A 22,252-nucleotide genomic window follows, 5' to 3' on the forward strand; every position below is an offset into this window, starting at 1 on the left:
GAAAGATTTTAATGGGGAAATAATTTCTAAACCGAGACCATAAATTTATGTAGGTATTCACTAGGTGAAGGGAGAAGAACAAAAGGGTGCCTTAAGCAGGAGGACCAGCAAAAGGGGATTTCGGAGGAGTGCCCATAGCGTGCTGGAGAAACTGAATTCAGTTCAGTTCCTATCATAATAGGGACATGGGACAGAAGAACATCAAATGTGGTTGGCTAAAAATGTGAACATGCTAGAACACGGGTGAATCTCAAAAATGTTATGCTAAGGGAAAGAAGCTCATCATAAAAGACTACATATATTATATGATTCTATTTGTAGGAAATACTCAGAATAGGCAGATGTATAAAGTCAGAAAGCAGACTGATATTTGCCGAAGACTAGAGCATGGGAGAATGGGGAATGACTGCTCAGTAAGTATGGGGTTTCCTTTTCCTATGATGAAATGTTCTAGAACCAAATAGTAGTGACGTTCCATGATACATATTTTAAAAATGGTTAAAATAGGGACCCCTAAGGAACTCAAACATCTAAGGTCCAAACAGAGGAGGTAATGCTGAGAAGATCAGTAGCCTGACAGGAGAGGAACCCTAAGGAACTAAGTAAGCATCGCCCCTTGGAAGTGGCCACAGAGGCCTTGCAGTCTCTGGCAGGGGTGGTTGTGATAAAGTGGTGGAGTGAGAAGCTCTGTTGGAGTTGATTGAGGAATGAGTGGGAGCAAAGGAAACGATAAGGTGAAGACAAGTGTTCCAAGAAGGCCAAAGAGAAATGGAGAAAAGGGCTGGTGTTCTCCAGGTTGTGAGAACAACACTAACCATGCTTTGGAAGAAACACAAACAGTGTGAATGAGGCCATGAAAAATGGGCCAGGTTAGAACACTGATTACTTTGGAGATGGGTTAAAAGAATGGAATGTGAAGTAGGTTTTTGAATCCATATTGTCCAATGTTAGTTAAGTCTGGCTGTGTCATAACACTTCATACGTCTCTGACTATGCTGATTACCTACTGATTTATTTGAGGGTAACATTATTGTTAATAATCCGTCTGCCAGCTAGTGATTTATTAACTAGGATTCTGGGCTTTGTTTCATGCACCTATTTGCTTTCTACACCTAGGGAGTGTAGAAAGCACAACTTCTAGGGCTGTCGCCTGCCAGAGAGAAAACTGCCTCAGAGCTAACATAGAAACTCACATTAACATGTGAAAAGTTCTGTTGGTTTCCATCCAAATAAATAGGAGTATCATAAAACCCAAAAACTCTTTGTCACTTGTCTAAAAAAGCCTTCTATTGGCAAAAAAAGCTTTTGGACCTCGTTTTTATTGTACACGATATCATGATGTTCTGCTTTCTTTACCCATCAATCTGGGATTTAATGTAACAGGTACCACTGAAAACTCCGACATCCATTTGACTGTAACGGCCAAGAGTTTGCTGATTTGAGCTGTTGAGAAAAGCATTCAGGGGGGCTGGCATTCTGCCTCCAGTCCTATGGCTTGGAAACACCCCCAAAATTAATCCTTACTCTATTTTCATTCAATATGCGGCGCTGCCAAAATATTGTTCATCTGCTGGAGCTAAGCACTCAGTGAAAGTCAGGGGTAAAATTGCAACCTGGAGAAATAATAAAAGAATCAAAGTGAGATACACATCTGTCTGAATTGCATTTTTCACTTTTCTCAGCTAACCTGCCCAATTCATAATAGGTTCATCGTTCACAACCGCTGAGCAGCGGGGATTCCGCGAGATCGCAGTGGCTATGAAATCAAGAGAGTAAGGATGGCACTGCCAGTTTTGCCATCCCTTCAACAAATTACGTGGCAGGGGGGAGGGGAGGGAGAGGAGAGTTTCTGCAAGAATTTATTCACCATCATGTGCAGGATTATTCTCTGGCGTGAGGGAACAGAGCCACTTCCCAAATCATAGGCTCTAAGAGGCCAACATTTCATAGTAAAGGTTAAATCTTTACCTAAAGCTCTTTGCTTTTTTACTTCAACTAGGAATGGCTTCCCAGTACAATTACACTGAACTCTGGCACTGCCATTTAATACATTGATAGAACACATTCAGAGGCCAGGAGGGTAAAAGAAATAGAAACAATTTTACCTAAAATAAGAGGTATCTTGGAATGGAAGGGGTAAAGAAGAGTTACTATATATATATACATTATATATATATATATATAATGTATATATATATATATACTAGTCTCATTCTGGAACTTGCACTAAAGCTATAGAGTCTATTATTGGGGCACTGGCTTAAGATTGTTATAAGAAAGGAATTCTTAAAAGTCAGAATTCTTCGAAAATGATACGCCTTCATAAAGTAGTAAGTTACCTATCAGACATTATTAAACATTATGAGTTTCTAAACATTTTTAGTTTATTGAGTACTTTGAATACGGTACAAACAAAATGGTTTTATTTTTTCTCATAAATCTCCCCTTTGACTTGCTTTGACTGTTTTTTTCTCCCACTCAGATAAAGCCTCATGAAAATACCATTGCCTTGTTAAGAAGATCCATCCAGTTGATTTTAGGTAATCTCTTACCTAATCTAAAACTTCTTCCCCTCAGGGCACCTGGGTAGCATCCAACTCTTGGTTTGGCTCAGGTCTTGATCTCCCTGTCCTGAGATGAGCCCCACCTAGGTTCCACTGCTCAGCTGCTCAGCACAGAATCTACTAGAGATTCTTTCTCCCTCTTTACCTCCTCCTCTGCTCCCCACTATGCACTCTCATAAAATAAAATATTAAAAAAAACAACAACAACAAAATTTCTCCCCCTCAGAAACCTGTAGTAGGAGAAAGGACCGGAGGTTGGGTGGCCTCTCCACTGTTTGTCCACTGTCCTACAATTCCTTTCGTGCTCAGCAGTTTCCTTTGGCCCCTCTAGGGCTGTTACTGAGGGAAGGAGTGGAGGTGAAATGTACGGATCATACTTGATTAGGACACATGTCACCTGGGTTCAGAGCATCTGAAGGGGCGCTTTTGTGAGTACCACAAACATGACTGTTCTCCCCAAGGCTAGGAAGCTCTGAGTGCAGTGTGAGGGAGGCTTTCTATGTTGGGTCACTTACAACTTCCCTTTAGGCCCACCTAGGCTTTTCCTGCTGTCTTCTTGGGTGGAGACAATTTTATATTAGTTCATCACTGGCTCCATTTCCCAAGGTCTAGCACCTGGGAAACACACACCTTGTCCTCTTGTTGGGAGCTATGCAGCTCACTCTGCAATAGTCATTTCTCTTTCCTCTCCCACCAGGAGAGCTTGAAGTCAGGAACGCACTTTGAAACTTTTTCAGAAATGAATCAGTCCCTCATATTCCCCTCATATTCCTCATCCTCCCATGAAAAGACAAATATATTCCCTACATTATTCTCTGAAGCCCCTCTCATTTGATTTGTGATTCGGGGTAAGCAGATCACTCGATACTCTTTCCACTCCTTGGAAGAGGGTGATCATTGAGAACACAGCACATCCACACTCCCACCAACAAATTGTCTCTGATGAGCCCAATTGCATCTTTTTTTCTTTACCCTCAAAGGGTATTCTGAGTCGAGTGAAAAAACTGGTTTCATGATCTTAATACACCCCAATATGGATAATTGACACCTGTTATTCTAAGCCATTGAGGTCTCTGAAATAGTAGGAAAAGTTGAATTTAACAGTTCCATTTAACCCCTGCTGTTTGACAAGTATAGAAGGTAAAATACATGGTAGAAAATGTCAAAAGATGCTGATTTCATGGAAGTTTTAACCTTAGGATAACAGCGAGATGCCTTAGGAAACCATAAAATACACATTTATAAACAGCACGTTCTCTAACCCAACTTACTAATTACTAAATCATCTTTTATGTCAAAAAATATTTATGTGTATATTAATTTTTTAGGATTACATAATAATAATCTAAGGAGTCTATGCTTTATTTCACTGGTTCTCTAGGGTTGAACATTTTATTTTACTTTTTAGTATTATAAACAGTAGCATAATTAAATCTTCATTTATTTTTTTTTCTTTAATGTGTTTAAACCTTAGAACACATTCCTAGAGTGATATTCTATGCAAAGGCTATCATGTTTTTAAGATTTTTAAGAAATAGGGCACCTGGATGGTTCAGTCAGTTAAGTGCCTACCTTTGGCTCAGGTCATGATCCCAGGGATGGAGTCCCACGTGTAGTTTCCTGCTCAGCTGGGAGCCTGCTTCTTCCTCTCCACCCGGCTCATGCGCGCGCTCTCTCTCTCTCTCTCTCTCTCACTATCTCTAACTCTCAAATAAAGAAATAAAATCTTTTTTAAAAAAAAAGATTTTAAAAAAGTGAAATGTAAGAGGCACCTGGGTGGCTCAGTGGGTTAAGCATCTGTGTTCAGCTTGGGTCATGATCCCAGTGTCCTGGGATCAAGTCCTGCATCTGGCTCTCTGCTCAGAGGAGCCTGATTCTTCCTCTCCCTCTACCTGCTGCTCTGCCTACTTGTGTGCACTTTCTTGCTCTCTCTCTCTGTCAAATAAATAAATAAAATCTAAAAAAAAAAAAAAGAAAGAAAGAAAATGTGAGATTGCTCTGTAGAAGTTAGAAGAGTAAGAACAATGTAGTTCTGATAATTAAACTCTTTTAGAATGTACTGATCAAGAGGCTTAGATGAAAACGGAAATGTGATTTGGAGAAGAGATTTAGTCCATTAGGAATATACTAAAAATAACATTTAGTGACATTATACTTACTTTGTCTAACTGTCATTATCTAAACTGGGCTGTGACTTGCTAAAATAAAATTCATGAAACATATGTCATGAGTATCTGCAACATGCAAACAAAACTTTTAGACAGTTGTAGTACACTGTTAAACTTGAAAAACCTTTTATAAAAATGTTTAGCATGCTATGCATCCAGGCAAAAATCTATATTTTGATTATTATAAGATTCTCTTTCTATATATTTCAAGAGAATCTTGCTCTGTCTCCTGTGAGAAGCAATTTCAAATGATGGAACACCAATCCTTCAATCTACCCTACACTCCTGACACCAACACACATAAAAAGAGGATAATTCCTGAGAATTCCCTCCACCATGATCCATATGGTTCTAGTTCCATTTTCAGTACAGTCTAGGAAACTCAACACACTGACAGACATGCTTTAACAGACTGTTTGAAACACTTTGACCAAGAACTTTGCTGGTGAAAACATTTATCTGTTAGTAGATGGTCTTGATTCAAGGCCTTGGAAAGGGTGGTGAACCGGACATGGGTTGATTCAAGCCCAAGAAGAAGAGATATTTTGTACAGAAATTCTTGTTTCCTACCTTCCAAGTGAAAGAACTGAATTTGTCTAACTGGAAGACTGCCACAAATCATTTCCACGAAGTTGTAGTAATTACCAAGCAGTAACACCGATATACTAAAGATAAGTCACATTCAAGTACTATGTCTCTTGGCTCAGAATCAGATTTGTCCTTCATGCCACCACCCACAGAGGGGTCACATCCTATCTTTCAAATGTCCCAAATAGTACAGACAAATATAATGGTCCATAAGTGGAAAGGAAACTCACCAATCTGTAGAATGATGATTCCAGAGATTGAATATGAATTTCATGGGCAGTGAGTCATTTTTTAAAAATTGATTTATTTATTTTAGAGAGAGATAGAGACAGAGCACAAACAAGAGGGGTAGGGAGAAGGAGAGAGAATCATAAGCAGACTGCACTGAGCCCAGAGCTTAAGGCAAGGCTCAATCTCACAATCATGAGATCTCAACCTGAGCCAAAACCAAGAGTCAGATGCTTAATCGACTACACCACCCAGCTGTCCCTGGGCAGTGAGGTTCTCACAAAGATTTGTGAGGGAAAGGAAAGTTGTTTCAACTCCTTGTATCTCAGAATCTTCATCTACAAAAGGAAACTGGCCAATTATTCCTAAGGATCCTTGCAACTCTAACATTAATTCAAGGAGTAAGAATAAATTTTCTGTACTATTATCAGTAGGGAAAACTCCCTGGAGAGATATACACTGGATAAAAGAGAAAGAAAAAAGCTGACTAGAACTGTACAGATCGGCCCTAGAGTTGAGGGGAAAAGCACACTTCATAATTTCTAGACAAATGGGCCGAAACCCCAACATTTATCTGAAAACTTTTAAGCCCCTCCAATACTGGTCAGTCTCAGATTGAAGTTTTTCTTTCAAGTGTAATTGAAACTCTTATATTTTATATTCTCTGAGTAAGGCTCAGATATCTTTTTTTAGCAGGCATTTTTAGGAATCTGGACAAAATGTGATTTCAAAACCCTTTTACTCCAGAAGAGTATACCCAAACAAACAAACAAACAAAAATCTTAATGTTCAAGACAAAAATGTATGCTTTCTTCTGCTTAAAATAACATCCTTCTACCACAGATGAATACAGAACAGTGAACTAAGCTATATAAAACATGAACAGAAAATTTTCTTTTGAAAAAATATATATTTTTAACTTGGGTGATCTAATCATAGTTAATAGAAATCTATCAATATATATCATGTTCTTAATTAACTGGGCACATTATATCCATATATAAAGCTTCTCACTCTAGGATCAAGTGTTCAGTTTTGAAATATCAAAAAGAATTTAATCTAGGAAGATAGCAATGATTATTTTCCATAATCGCTGATGTGGCACTAAGGGTAAATATGGACTAGAGGAGCTCTCGAATCTCCAAGAGATAGAGGAGGCTGTTGTGGAGATAAGGCTTTTAATAGTTATCATGAGAAAGGGCATGATCTGTTGCTCTGAATTATCTTTAAGAATTAGAAAACTAAAAAAAAAAAAAAAAAAAAAAAAAAAAAAAAGAATTAGAAAACTATGCCATTTGCAATGACATGGATGAGCTAGAGAGCATAATACTAAATGAAATAAGTCAGTCAGAGAGAGAGAAGGATACCATATGATTTCACTCATCTGTGGAATTTAAGAAACAGCAGATGAACAAAGGGAAAAAAGGGGAGAGAGAGACAAACCGAGAAACAGACTCGTAACTATAGAAAACAAACTGATGGTTGCTGGCGGGGAGGGAGATAGAGGGATGGGGGAAACAGGTGAAGGGGATTAAAGAGTATACATATCATAGTGATAAGCATTGAGTAATGTATGGAATTGCTGAATCACTGTATTGTACACCTGAAATTAATAAAACACTATATGTTAACCGTACTGGAATTAAAACTAAAAAAACCCTCAAATTTTAAAAATTTCTTTATCAGTAAGAAAAATTAGAAACTATGAGATTGGTCCTGGAATTAAAACTAAAAAAACCCTCAAATTTTAAAAATTTCTTTATCAGTAAGAAAAATTAGAAACTATGAGATTGGTCCTGGAATTAAAACTAAAAAAACCCTCAAATTTTAAAAATTTCTTTATCAGTAAGAAAAATTAGAAACTTTGAGATTGGTCAGGTGCAGCACCATCTGGAGATGGAAATATTTAAGCATGCATATGTTCTTAAGGCTTATAGAGTCTACGAGAGATGGAATTCAAATATAAAATAAAGCAACTGGATTTGCTCTGAGAGCACAGGTTCTAGGCCTTCTTTCTGCAAGCAGGGGTAAAGAAATGGTACCTCCTCCAGTTCACCAAGTGACTAAAAGATTCATCTCCTTCCAGTTCTACACTGCTTGTTGGATGCCCGAAGGGCAGTAAGGACTAACTGAGCTAATGAAACAAAAGATGTTTTATTTTAATATTTTTGGCCATTAACAGATTCCAAACTGATATTTCTTCTCTTTTTTTTTTTCAAGGAATGATTTAAAAGGAAATCAGATAGCATCAAACAACATTTTTAGCACATGATTCTCCTCTGTATTACCTTTCACCAGCTCGTTCTCTTGCCCCATTCCCTCAACCTCCTCAAAACACACCCCAGATGGAAACCACTGGCGCCTCTGCACAGAGGGGAAATGTGTATGCTGCACAGATGTACTGCTGCCTTTGGGATTTGAATCACCCAAACAATCTGAGTTAATTACATCAACTGATGTAACCTAATTCCTTTAAAAGAGATGTCTGGCTGTGAAGAATTTTGAATGGATATTTAAAGCTTTCCTTAGCCCCCTGGAGAGGATTTGAAATTAGGAAGATATTTTTACCTAAGAAAAGCAGTGTATCTTTGCAGATTCCACATTTCCCTGCTCTTTGCTCACTCATATTTTTCTGTATTCTTTCAACAAGTTGGGCCTTTTATAGAACTGCCTAATGATATAGTTACGAAAGTTTCATCGATAAGAGAAAGATAGTACTTTGCCAGGAAAGCAACAGTAAGTCATGTTATGTAAACAACAACAAAAACAATATTATTCCCCAAACCTTAAGATACCCTCCACCAGTCTATAAAGCCATTTTTCCTAATTATTTTCTCACAAAGAGTGGGTGATCTCAGTAGTTTCCTGAGTTCTTTTCTGATGGCTGTGTTCAAGTGTTGCTATCAGCTCTGTGAATCTGTTTTCTGGTGCACAGATGGTAGAAGCGATTGTTTGGAAAACAATTTCTTGCATGGCCACCCCTCCATAACCACCCAAAGCAAAATCTATCCCACACTTCTGTATTTACACATTGAGAAAAATCTCCAAAGTTACAAGGGTTTATGATATTACCAGCATGTTTTTTTTGCACAGTGGAGTCAAGCCATACTAAATATTGCTTAAAACATTTTAATTTGCCTAGCCATGACTGGACTGGAAAATTAGAGCAATGGCCTGGACACTGAACAAAGGAAACAGCATCATTAAAATACAGTAATTCTGTAATTCCGTCCGCTAAAACAAATGCATTTTTATGGTACTCAAAATGAAAACCTGCCATGTTGGCAGAGAGACTGGTGAGAGTGAACATGAGCGTAAACACATATCTAGTAAAGATAACTATGGAACTCATCTTTTTAAAATTCCAATTCTGGAAAAGGGTTAAATCACAAACACAACTCAGGAAATTCAATTAAAGCGGACAGCACATACTTAACTTACGTGCCTGTAATATAAAGGGCATGGCTCAGTGAGCTGAGGAGAAGAATGTCAGGTTTAACTTAGCATTCCACGCTTGTGCTATCCTGAGAATATAGAACCTCAAAGAAAATCTTTCCCTAAGAAATCCTAATTAATGGGTGGGAGAAGAAAACTGGTGGAAAGTTTGACAGAAAATCATAATGCATTCAGGAAAACTCACCAATACACAAAATATCATATCCAATCATACGTGGGAGCCATGAAACAATATGTCAAGAAAAAGTAAAGGAACATCCCATTCAAGCAAAATGACTGGAAAACTAAAGGCGACCAGGACCCTCATGAGTATAGGATGTGCATGTGTTCAATTTGAGTGGCTACGGGGATGCCTGGGTGGTTCAGCGGTTTAGCCCCTGCCTGGGGCCCAGGGTGTGATCTTGGGGTCCTGGGATCGAGTCCTACATGGGGCTCCGCTTCTCCCTCTGTCTCTGTCTCTGTCTCTGTCTGTCTCTCTCTCTCTCTCTCTGTCACTCATGAATAAATAAATAAAATCTTAAAAAAAAAATTTGAGTGGCTATGAAGGGCAGCCCCTCTGAGGATATCTGGGGGGTCTGGTGTTTCAGAGTCTGGGCAGTCAGGCGCCACCTGCTGTGAACAATGCAAAGATGAGCTTTCTTGGAAACACCGAGAGACAGTTTGGTGGGGCCAATTTTAAAGCTCTAGATAAACATAATTTCTGGCCATCATAAATGTTCGAGTGACATAGTTCGCTCAGTTTCTATCTTACTCCAAATCGCAGAGGTCATGGGCACTGAGCAATTTTAGTCATAAGTGACAAAATGCAGGTAAAGGTAAGTGTAAGCAAAATACTTAAGTTTATCAACTCCTCTAACTGGTATCTCGAGTGGTGGGACTGGATTTCCGCAAAACGACACGCAGAGGTTTCTCCCCAGCTCAACCCCTGTTCTCTTTGCTTGGCTTCCTTCCGCGTATGGGAAGCAGAAGGTGGAACTCCTGGAGGCCAAGGTGACTGCTGATAGATACAGCCTCAAAATGTTCTGATTTAGCCTTCGCTTCCCTGCCCACCTGGATGCAGTGAAAGAAGTATGATTGAGCTCTAACTTCCCTTAATTTAGCACAGTTTCCCCTCCACAAGTGCATAAAGCAAGAAAGGTCTACCTATCCCAGGAAAGGAGAGCTGGTAAATGAAAACGACAGTCCCCTGCAGTGAATCAGTGAATCTAATGAGCCCCGTGTTTAAATCTAAGCCACCTACTTTCAGGACATTCCTTCAGGGAACTATTCTCAAGCACAGGCTCAGCGTCATGACATCAATATTTCTCCAGAAGAGAGTGGCAGGGCAATGCCCCCTAACACACATGCACATGCGTATACACACACACACACACACACACACACACACACACATGACTAGGAAATCCCTTTTATAATTGGGCAAGCCAAAGTGGACTGTGACTCTCAACCAGATTACCCTTCCCTTCTCCTTTACCTCCCTATTTCAACAAGTGTGAAGCGATGATGAGCAGCCTTGCCCCCATCCCTACTTTCCCACGATAAGATCTGTGTTTACAGGTGAAAGTAGACTTCTAAAACTCAACAATAAAAGTAACTGTTGCCTATTGGTAATTGAAGAGAAGAGTGAAAATGATATACCTAGAACTCAGCTACAGAATTTGAAATTTAACCTGTATGAAGGTGAAGGGCAGAGTGCACACACATTCTAGAGTGGGCAAGAACTTTACATGACAAGGTCCCAACAGTGTTACTCCGTATTTTCACTGTTTCTTTGGAGGTCAGGCTCTTCTATGCCTTTTTCTAACCCAGAAACAGCTACTAGAAGCTTTAGCAAAACTCAAGCACTCAAACACAGACATCTTTCACCAGTGACTGATGAACCCAACAGATTTACCGGCCAGTTCAGGGAAGGACTTGTTTTTTTTTGTTTGTTTGTTTATTTTTTTATTTTTTTTAAGATTTTATTTATTTATTCATGAGAGACAGAGAGAGAGAGAGGCAGAGACACAGGCAGAGGGAGAAGCAGGCTCCATGCAGGAGCCCGACGTGGGACTTGATCCCAGGACTCCAGGATCACACCCTGGGCCAAAGACAGGCCCTATACCACTGAGCCACCCAAGGACCCCTCAGGGAAGGATTTAGATTTGGAATATTTACTTTGGGTTCATTCAATCCAACCAAATGCCATCAAATCTAGCTAGAGAATTTGCTTCTAGGAAAGATCTTTCTAGTTCAAGTATCTTTGGAAAATGCCCTGGAAGTAGTACATCTGTAGTCAGGATAATAGAACATCTCCTTTCTGCTTACCCCAATTTAGGACCATAATAGATATTTTCAATATTTAGCAGTTACTAGTGTTTTAGACTAGTACAAATTCAGTTTTGGGATATGCTCAATTTCTAGTCTATTTTGTCTAAAATAATTTCTATCCACTTATCTGCCACATAATTTCCCTCTTAAATGTCACTACATGCCAACTTATTTTTTGAAAGGAATCTCCCAAGTTAAGCTTTTCTTCATTCAGTAGTAGTATAGCTGTGTTATGCCTCTCCTATTAGTAGACAAGCCAAAATTAAAATTTGTTAGCAGAATGGGTATAGGAAAACCCAACACCATCAGACCTCATTCAAAATCCTTGAAAGGATCAAAAACAAAACAAAAAAGATTACAAAAAAGCAATTGTATATAGGTAAAGTGCAAAAGAAAAGTAATTATATGAAAACTAACAAAAGTTTATTTCATGTATTGGGGAAGATTAATTCTAAAAAATAAAAGTACCCTCAAGATTCTCTTTGACAAATGTATTCTTGTGTGGATGAAGAAGGCTTTCTCTGTTACTTATCATACATTGGTTTTCAGAAAGGACGAAGACATCAATGCCTGTATGAGGCATTTAGCCTCTGTGTGTGTGTGTGTGTGTGTGTGTGTGTGTGTGTGTCTGCTTTTGCCAATTTTGGCTTATGATATTCTACACAAATACAGTGAGGCATAGGGAGCTTTTTTTTTTTTTTTTTTTTTTTGAAAATTTGGCAAGATCGGAACTAATCTTGGGGATTCAGTGAGGCACAATCTAAAGTTTTCCACTTTCTAGTATGGCAGTTCTGGAGTGAAATCTCAGTTATATACTTCATACAAGCCACACATCCTCATCAAGTTACTTAAACTCTCTGAACTTTAGCACTTCACCTGCAAAACAGGGGCAACACTTAACTAATGGTGGTGTTGCAAAAACTGAATACATTAATGCCTTTATGATGATTAGCTCATTTTCAATAAATTATTACTATTATTCTTAGAGTTGGCAGAGAGCTCACTTAGTTCTTTTAATCCAACTTTGGGCCCAAGGCAGGTATTACCCTGACAAAAATCTCATGACAGGTGATCCTATAACCTCCAGTGAAGGAGAGCACAGTATTTAAAATGTAGCCATGCCATTTATATTAATATTTCCCATATAGTAAACCCCCAAACTACCTCCCTGTAACTCATACCCATAGCCCTAGTTCAATCTTCTAACATTAAATAAATAGTATGCTTAATCCCTTTCCTTTATGATAAATCTTAAAATATTTGAAGATTATAAAAATGAAGAAATTATTGGAGCAATAACTGCCCCAAAGAGAAAGTCTTCTCTTACCCAGACTAAATATTATTGTGCAGTTGTTTCGAGACCTTGGAATATTCCGGGTGCTCTTCCTTGGATGTATTCTAGTTGACATGCTATTTTATATTTGTAATTCTATTATGTTCTCTGTAATAGAAAATCAAATGATTTTCATAATTCAAATGGAGTGTTATCCACCTTGAAAAATCCAATATCTTAGAATATTTTAACTCTATCTCCCTCCAAAGTAATAAGCTTTGATGATCTATATTTTAGTTTTATATTTTAAGTCCACATATGAGGTATTTTTATTATTGTTATTTCAGACAATGTTTGATGGAGTTTTCTGTTCTCCACATTCATTTTGCATGTCAGACAACCCTCCTATGACATTTCCTCTTTCCTGAAGTATCCCCTTTAGAGACGCCTTTAATGGGGTTCTATTGATAGTGTAATCTCTCGGCAATTGTTTTTCTGAATATGTTCTTAAAAGATGATTTTTAATAGATAAACTATGAAAATGACAAGTACTTTGAAGATGGTATTTCACCATCTTCTGCCTCCACAGTTGCACTCAAAAAGACTGTTGTGAGACTATTTAGACTATTCAGGTTCAAATACCAACAACCCTCTCACTGAAGCTTTATGAGTCTGGTTCTGCTGTTTGTTATTTCAGCTGATTCTTCCTTATAGTATGTTGTTTGTTACTTCTTTTTTTTTTTTAAGATTTTATTTATTTATTCATGAGGAACACAGAGAGAAAATGAGGCAGAGACACACGCAGAGGGAGAAGCAGGCTCCATGCAGGGAGCCCGACATGGGACTCGATCTCGGGACCCCAGGATCACACCCTGGGCTGAAGGCGGCGCTAAACCACTGAGCCACCGGGGCTGCCCTGTTTGTTATTTCCGATTGTGATTACTTACTCACTGGGGGTTTACCTATGGAAATTATAGGAAAGTTGGATAAAGCGTAGTTTCCTCCAGAAAAAAATGTTCATTTCCTTCTAACGGTGCCTGAAGGTTCTACCAATTTATGGTTATGTTGAAGGAGCTCCTCAGAATGAAGTTTTTCTGATAGCATGGATTTGAGCTTTAAACTCAGCTGAGGTAGGCCATGAGATATGGATCATCAGAGATAAGATTTTCCCTACTGCCCAGGTTGTCTTGACATCTCCCTCTGCAAAGTAAAATTTTAAGTTCATTCTTTCACTAAAGGGAGTGGGGCAAGATGGCGGAGGAGTGGGGTCCCCAAGTCACCTGTCCCCACTAACTTACCTAGATAACTTTCAGATCATCCTGAAAACCTACTAATTCGACCTGAGATTTAAAGAGAGAACAGCTGGAACGCTACAGAGGAGGGTTTGAGCTTCTAACGAGTCCAATTCGTTTTTAGCTACTCTGTACTGAGCAAAATGACTAGAAAGAAGAACTCACCACATTCTTTCACTGAAGGACAGTCTATGTCACTTTTGGCATATAAAGATACTTTAAATGTTAATTTTATTATCTACTGTATCAATTATCTGTGTCAAATTTGCAATAGTTATTAACATCATCCTCCAAAGCTTGGGCAAAAACATTGACACTTCTCTTCTGTTGCAGTCATGGCCAATATCACTAGCTACCCATTAGACACCCAAATTAACCTTTGTATAAATCACATCAATAATTTCTTTCTTTTCTACTGAATCATTTCCAGTAATGTATCAACAGGCTGTTATTTAGAGCATCATTAAAAAAACCCTCTTAGACCCTCCTGCCCCATTTCTCTCTCTTATAGTTTAAGTCTGTGAATGCATTGTTTATACCTGTTGTTCTCAACTTATTTGCTCACATTCCATCTTAAATCTATTGCAATAAGCTTTTTGTCCTCACTGTTTCACTGAAACTGCTTTTATGAAAATCATCAACAACCTCCACCTTGCTAATGCTTTGTTTTCACTGACCTGTCAACTGACTGACAGAGTTAATACTCGGATACTTGGATACTACTACGGCTTAGTTTTCTCTGCTTCTCTGGCTATTCCTGTTCAGTCTCCTTTGCTGGTTCTTCTGCACTTCCCTGACCTCTGGTGCTGGGCATTGTAAACCAGGGATTTGAGTGTTGATCTTTAATCTAATTATAAAGCAGATTAATATCATTACTTCTACCATATGCCAAAGACAATATATAGATTTCAAAGTTTTTCAGTACTTTATCTCATGTACTTTTCACAGGAACCCAGCAAACTAAGTTTTATCAACCCAATTAATAAATCTTAACAGATGATGTTGAGCCCTTTTGCAAGCATATGGTTATCAATTTATCAAGAACAGGTCTTTTTCGAGGCAAATCTGCTCCCCTTTATTGCTAGGTGTGTTTGAAGTGGAGATCAGAAGAATGTTATAAACATAATTAATTGTGTTTTCATCAAGTTTTCAGACACTCACCCCTTACATTTTTTGGAGAAGAAACAATTAAGTGGCTAGAAGGTAAAAAACCAAATGCAATGAATACTGATGAATGGATCTAAATAAAAAACAGAAGCAGTCTTTAGTTTCAATCTATAGCTATGTTCTTGCTTCATTCATTAATTGGTTGATTACTTAAACAAATATTTATTGAGTGCCTATTTCTAGGCACTATATTAAGTGCTGGGTATATATAGCTAGGAACAAATAAAAATGAAATTCCTGGCTTTATGGCTCCCTACATTTTAGTGGGGAGAGACAGGAAATAAATAAAATATATTCTATATTTGATAGTAATAAGGGCAAAGGGTGATAAAAGTAGAGAAGGCTGATAAGTAGTATGTGTCTGAGGAACTAATCATAGATAGAGTGGCCTGCATAGGATTTAATATTATAATACATAAAAGTAAAGAATTCAAGGGAGGGAGGGTAAGAGGGAACCTACTGTTGCTTTACTCACCATTGTACCACTTAAAATGCTTAGCACAAACTGGTGCTCAATCATATTTTTGAATAAATGAACAAATAAATGAAATTTGACTACCTGCAAAGGCCTTCAAACTGTTAACCTGTTATCAGAACCTTACAAATCATTTCCTACAGAATGAAGTCATCTGGCTTTTCTTTTTTACTTGTACCTTCTGATGACTCAACAGAGCCACAAAGTGAAGGAAGTAGTAATTCTTTGGCCATCACAGCTACTCTTGGAGTGTCTCCTGTTATTTACCTTTATCCCAAAGATGATTTGAGAAAAGATCCTGAATGCTTTGTTCAGAGCATGCATTAGCTGGGGATGAAGTTTGTGATATATCTTATAGCATGACTCAATATTAGTGCTTTTACTCTTTTTGAGATTCTGTAGCTATGTTACATAGTGATTTGGTGTGTCGTCAGTCCTGAGGGTTTTTTGGAGGAGGCAGGGAGGAGAGGATGAAAGAGGTCCTGCTGACTCTACACATAAAATATAACCAAGCCAATAAAGTCTTTTGAAAAAGAGTGAAATAAATTTCTCCAATGACTTTCAAAATGTCCTTTAATATTGATAAGTTTCTTCCTTAAAGGTTTCATCAAGGTTTCTCAAGCTCATGGTTGTTGTGTTGTTGTTGTTGTTGTTGTTGTTGTTGTTGTTTTATAAACAGCCTGAATTTCCCCAGGAGAATTGATATATCACTGTTGTTCTAGGTCTCAATATCTAGCACAGTGGCCGTACACCCAGCAGGCGCTCTCACTTTTTCTTCTTTGGACATCTTGACATAGTAAAAAAAAAAAAATTAAAATTAAAAATTAAAAAAAATGGAAAATATGAAAAAATCTGTTATGACTACCTCTATAAAAGCAGCAGCCTTCAGGGAATTATCTTCCATTTCTTGTAATTAAATTGCTTGTGATTTTTTTTAATACACTTACATCATGTTAACCTGCCAAAACAAATACAACAAAGTTAAAGTTTCCTGAAAGACTGACTAAAGATGAAATGTCAGCAATCCCTAAACAGGGCAAAAGTGACTGGATTGGCCATGTTGTTTTCCAGAGCCTTACTCTAACGAGCAGAGACTCGGGTGATCCTATACTGGAGAGGAGGGGAGTCATATACTTCCTAATGTCAATCTATAGGGCACTGTTCTTTCTGCTTTTTTACCATATGTCATATCGTCAAAGAACATAATGGATTCTTTTTCCTTTAACATATCTACATTCTAGTGATGAATGGCCTTTACCATATTTTATAACCCATGTTTCTATATCAAACTCCCAAAGAATAAATGTACTGTAAATGGGCACAGCAAAACGTGGTCTCTTGCCTAAAGCAGTCATTAGTCTAGGAATCAGTCTTTAGTGAACACCACCCTATCCATTCCCCATTAGTCCTGAGATTCAGATTCCCATCAGCAAAATGTAGTCCATGGATAATATTTTTGCTCACCTAATGGTGGTAAAGAATGTTGAGATCTTGGAGAGAAATACATGACTTTAAAGTCAAAATATTCAAAACTATGTAAACCTTTAAACTCAGCTATACTAAATAAGAATTTGTATTCATTAGAAGAAGGTCTGGAATGCTGTTTAGTTCTGCAATATCCCCACCTGAATAATTTACACATTCCAGAAACACAAAAAGTTAATATCCTAAGTAGTCATCATGGTAGGTCTTCTTCGGGACACTAATAGATAAATATATTGTTAGTCTGAGTATATTTGTTTTATGTACCTGAAGTCAGTAAATATTCTTCTTTGTTCAATAAATTGTTTCTTTTGATCAACTTGGGTTTCTCTCTCAATAAATGGGAGTTTGGTGTTTAATACTAATATTAATATTTTCTACACACTTATGCACTTTTTCCATTTCTGTAGTCAGAAGTGTATTATCGATTTCCATAAAGAGGAGTCAGAGAGCCTAAACAATGTCAACAATATTACCAAAATTTGGGCAAAGTTACTTTCATTTCATAAGCTAGATGAGATAAACACTTTAAAATTATTATTACCTGATTTTCTAATTTTGATTTTAATATATGTTTGGAAATTAAATTCTGTCTTTTACAAAGGAAAATCAAGGAAGAGGAGTGGGGAGGAGACTATTCGAGATAATCAGCCAGAACCATGTCAAAACTCCTTGAGTCTACATAAATTCTCCATTCTGCCTTTAACTACCTCCGTGATCTTGGCCAGAGGATTCGTTCATCAGAGTCTGACCCGTACAATGAGGGGGTTCATCAACATACTGCCCAAGGTTGCTTTCAGCTTCAATGGAAGCTAAATTCTTCAATGCTGTTCTTTAACAAATTGACATTCAAGGAACTGTTAGAACTAAGCAAGCCAGGTTTCTGATTCTACTCTATCCCAAACATGCCAAGGATTTTAATCACTGCCACATAAATGTCTCCTTTTGAGGGAAAATTCTTTGTTTTGAGGTCTCCAGATGCAGCCTCATGGAAGCCAATGTGGACAGAAACAGAATGGTCACTTGGTCCACAGGTAGGAATCCAGATGCTGACTATGACCTGTTACAACTAACTGACCATGACCTATAAGATTCTCTGAATACTTGGAAAATTTGAATTAGATGGAGAAAATAAATCAAGTATTCATTAAATTTAGAGATGTATAATCATTACAAGCTGGAAAGTTAGAGAGGCCATGATAAATTATTATGTGGAAGCTCAAGAAATTTAAAACAATTTTATCCAAAGATTAGGGAAGTTTGTTCCTCCTTACTTGTACCACATTAATTAGACTTCTTGGTATTAGCTAGTAAATAAAAGGTTTGGAGCTCTGAGACACATCTTTAGAAGATTATTTCAACTCGAGATAATATTTTCTCATTTTCTACTCGAGATAATATTAAGAAATTATGAGGTATTAGTCACAAGGCTTGTGATTAGTTACAGGCCTCTGTGGTGATATTTCTCTTTGTTACCACATCTGAAGCCTGAAGACATCCCTGCCTTAGTAGAGCCAAGCTTAGACATGGCCTGAAATGGGTTGCTTATTTGGAATGACCTGCCTCCCTCTTTCAGACCCAAGATAACCAACAGAAATTACTTCAGTTACAACTTCTCCTCTCTCAGTTGAAGCATGAAGAGGTGACCTTCCATACTGCTTAGCGGAGAAATTACAAAGTAACAATAGAAAAATTCTCATAAGATGTAGAATCTGTCTTTACTATAAACCCCCATTTTCTGAGGTAATCAGTGATTTTCTGATCAGACTCTTAAAGCCAAAAGAGAGAAGTTAAGATAACTCTCAAATCAATAATCTAGGGCCAATTTAATGAGGGAAAATTAAAGAATCACAGACTTAGATGGTCATTAAAGAACTAATTGAGCCCTTTGCCTGCAAACTTACACCATATAAAATGGACGATTGTTGTTCTTATTCTGAGAACTCTTTGGTGAGGGTGTTCCCAGTGAATGTAAAAGCTTCCCAAATCATGGTAATTGAAAGTGGTCTGGGAAGTGGTCCAGAAGGTCATCTACCTTCTCATTTCCATAGCTCAGGCTTCCTCCTCCCTCATTCCAAAATATAGGTCAAGTTGACTTCAGAGGGACAAGACTGATCTATTACAATTCTGGGACTTTGGTCCCAATGCCAGAGCCATCTCAGTTAAGAACTCAGGGGTCCAAGGCAGCATCCAGAATACCCTTTATGGGCAGAGAGTTTCCTCCACTGCTTCCTTGAGCAACTCAGTCAACACTCGATCGTGAAGTGCTTATAAATTTCTAAACACTGCTCTGGGCACAGGGAATATAAGGCAGTAAAACAAGATCTCTGCTATTAGAGTTCTTACATTCAATATGGGGATAAAAAAAAAGAAAAAACAAACAATTGAATAAATGAGAATATGCAGAGAACAGCACTTATGAGGGCTGAGGGTCTTCAGATTCTGATGCTGACCTTTTAAAAGGTCAGGGGCTAGAATAATGAGAAAGGTAGTCAAGAAAGTTTTAAAGCATACTAAAACAAAAAAACAAAAACAAAAACAAAACATACCAAAACATACTGTGTGTGTGTGTGTGTGTGTGTTTTAACATACTGTTTTGTTTTGTCTTGTCTTGTTCTCTTTTATGACCTGTGCCCCAGTCCCCATTGCTAGAGCATCTCCTGAGAGCTCGAGGACCGGTAAGACCAGCAGGCCGGCCTCTCCCCCTTAAACACAAAACTGTATAGGTCCCAAAGATGCTGCTGGCTGCTGTAGGTCCCAGATGACTAGGGACATGTGGGTGAAGGGCTCTTGGCTGGCGGCATACTGTGTGCCCTAAAAGCCTGAATCTAAAGTCTTAGGAAGAGGGAGTAAAACGGCACCTTTGTCCACTGGAGATAGAGAGGGTACGAAATATCTCTCCAGTTTCTATTTGATGCCAAACCACTTTGGAAAAAGTAAAAGACCTAAGGGATGAAAAGTTGTCCCTTCATTTTCTAGGGTAATCATTTATAATCCCCCATATTAAGAGGCCTACTTTATTATTCCACAACTAAGTTAATTTCAAAATCTTTTCTCCACAGTGCTCCTAATAAGAAGCAGATGTGGGAACTACCTCGGAACCAGGAGAACCCCTCTCTCCTATCTCTCCCAACCTCTGTCTGTTGCAAATAAGCCAAATTTAAACCAGCAATCATGCATGTTTCCAATCAGCACTCCAACTTTCTCCCCATGGAAGTAACTCCTTGGCTTGCACAAGGGAAGGAAATGTTTCCTTCAAAAAGCAGTGCCAGGACAGGGAGCAGCTTATTCTCACGATATTTAACAGGCTAACCAGTCACCAGTCAGTTGCAGTGAAAAAAAAAAAAAATCAATGCAGGAGCAGCCAGAAAAAGACAGGAGAGGCCCTATGCCAGCAGAAACAATGAGTAAGGCAGAAGAGGACTACGGAAAACATTTATGAAGTTGGAGAACATAAAGCTTGTCTTCCTCGTAGCCCACCCTATTGTGGGTCCATAAGGAGGTGCAGCCCTTGGTGAGAGGTGCTATTTCTCCTTCATCTCACACACCCCTGATCATAATAAATGGAACAGAAGTAGTATCTTGAAATCCACAGAGGAGGCAGGGGCCAGTTTTTGTGATACGTGGAAGAGAGAGCATCACACTAATGCAGCTGAAAGACAAAAATGTCCTTCATGTGTTTTATGACAACTCTCCTTCCACTGCAGTAAGAAAAAAGTAAATATTTTGCCAGACCATGAAAAAAAAAAAGCCATGACAGCCTAAAGAAGAAGACTCCATGAACAAAACCTGTTTGGGGGGACAGGAAAATAAAAATGTAAGAAATTGGCCAATCTCTCTCCCAGCCTCGCACACTTTCCTAGATCTGCTCCTCTTAATGCTTTTCAACATTCTTGGGGAATGTATGGACTCCCTTGTGAAGGACGTTGAGCTATTTGAGGCTTCTGGACAGTCTGCAGAAGGAATAGCCTGCATGAGAGGATTATTGTTGACATTGGCTTTTGTTTGGCATTTTTAAATATACATGCAAGAAAGGGTGACTTGTGAGACTGTTCGAGGCAGTTTCACTGTGGGCATAATCTTCATCAACAGTAACCGGCACAAAGCTAGGCTTCCATTTCACAGTCGCTTCATTGGAGAAACCACCAGTCCAGTTGTGTGTGCTTGAATCTTTCTGACAGCATTTCTCAAAGCAGAGCAAAGTAACAGCATCCTTAGTAATACCCTCAAAACACCAAGAAGCTGGTAGTTAACTCAATAAAACTCTTTTAAACATACAAATAGCTAGTAGTCTCTAACTGACTAAATAGAGAATGAGTAGCTGACAGTTCTGGGAATTAAACTGAATGTTTATTTTAATCTGTTTAATTTAAAATTAGCCCAACATTTTATTATACGGTAAGTTTATATAAATTTTTTAATGGTTGGTTAAGTTATATGCTTGTTTTTAGATGGGAATTTTAAAACATTTATCACATGTAGCTTTTTAAGATATTTTCAATTTTCCTCAAGCACTGCAGAAAAACAGTTTAATGCAATAAACATAAAAAGTCAACAGACCATCACACCATGTTTAAAAGAGGCTTCCTGGCAACAAGCAATCTGCGTTCAAATCCTGCCTCGGCCACCTTCTTGCTCTGCGAGCTTGGGCAAGTTACTCTCTAACTCCCATGGGGCCTCTGGGTGACTCAGTTGGTTAAGCGGCTGCCTTTGGCTCAGGTCATGATCCCAGGGTCTTGGAATTGAGCCCCAATTTGGGCTTGGGCCCTTCCCCCCTCTACCCCCTCCCCCCCCCCACTACTCATGCTCTCTCTCTCTCTCTCTCAAATCAATATATAAAATCTTCTAAAAAATTAAAAAGTTACTCTCGAACCCTCATTACAGCCCTCTATAAAATGAGATCAAAAGGATCCTGAACTCTTAAGATTATTGTGAACATTAATAAAACGAACCAGGGGGATCCCTGGATGGCGCAGCGGTTTGGCGCCTGCCTTTGGCCCAGGGCGGGATCCTGGAGACCCAGGATCGAATCCCATGTCAGGCTCCCGGTGCATGGAGCCTGCTTCTCCCTCTGCCTGTGTCTCTGCCTCTCTCTCTCTCTCTCTCTCTCTCTCTCTCTCTGTGACTATCATAAATAAATTTAAAAAATTAAAAAAAGATAAATAAATAAAACGAACCAGGTACTGCAGTAAGCAGAATGCCCGGCACACCACTAGCGCCCAGTTATTATAATTCACTCTCTTTCACAA

Source organism: Canis aureus, chromosome 2, assembly GCF_053574225.1.
Source record: "Canis aureus isolate CA01 chromosome 2, VMU_Caureus_v.1.0, whole genome shotgun sequence".
Lineage (NCBI taxonomy): Eukaryota > Metazoa > Chordata > Mammalia > Carnivora > Canidae > Canis > Canis aureus.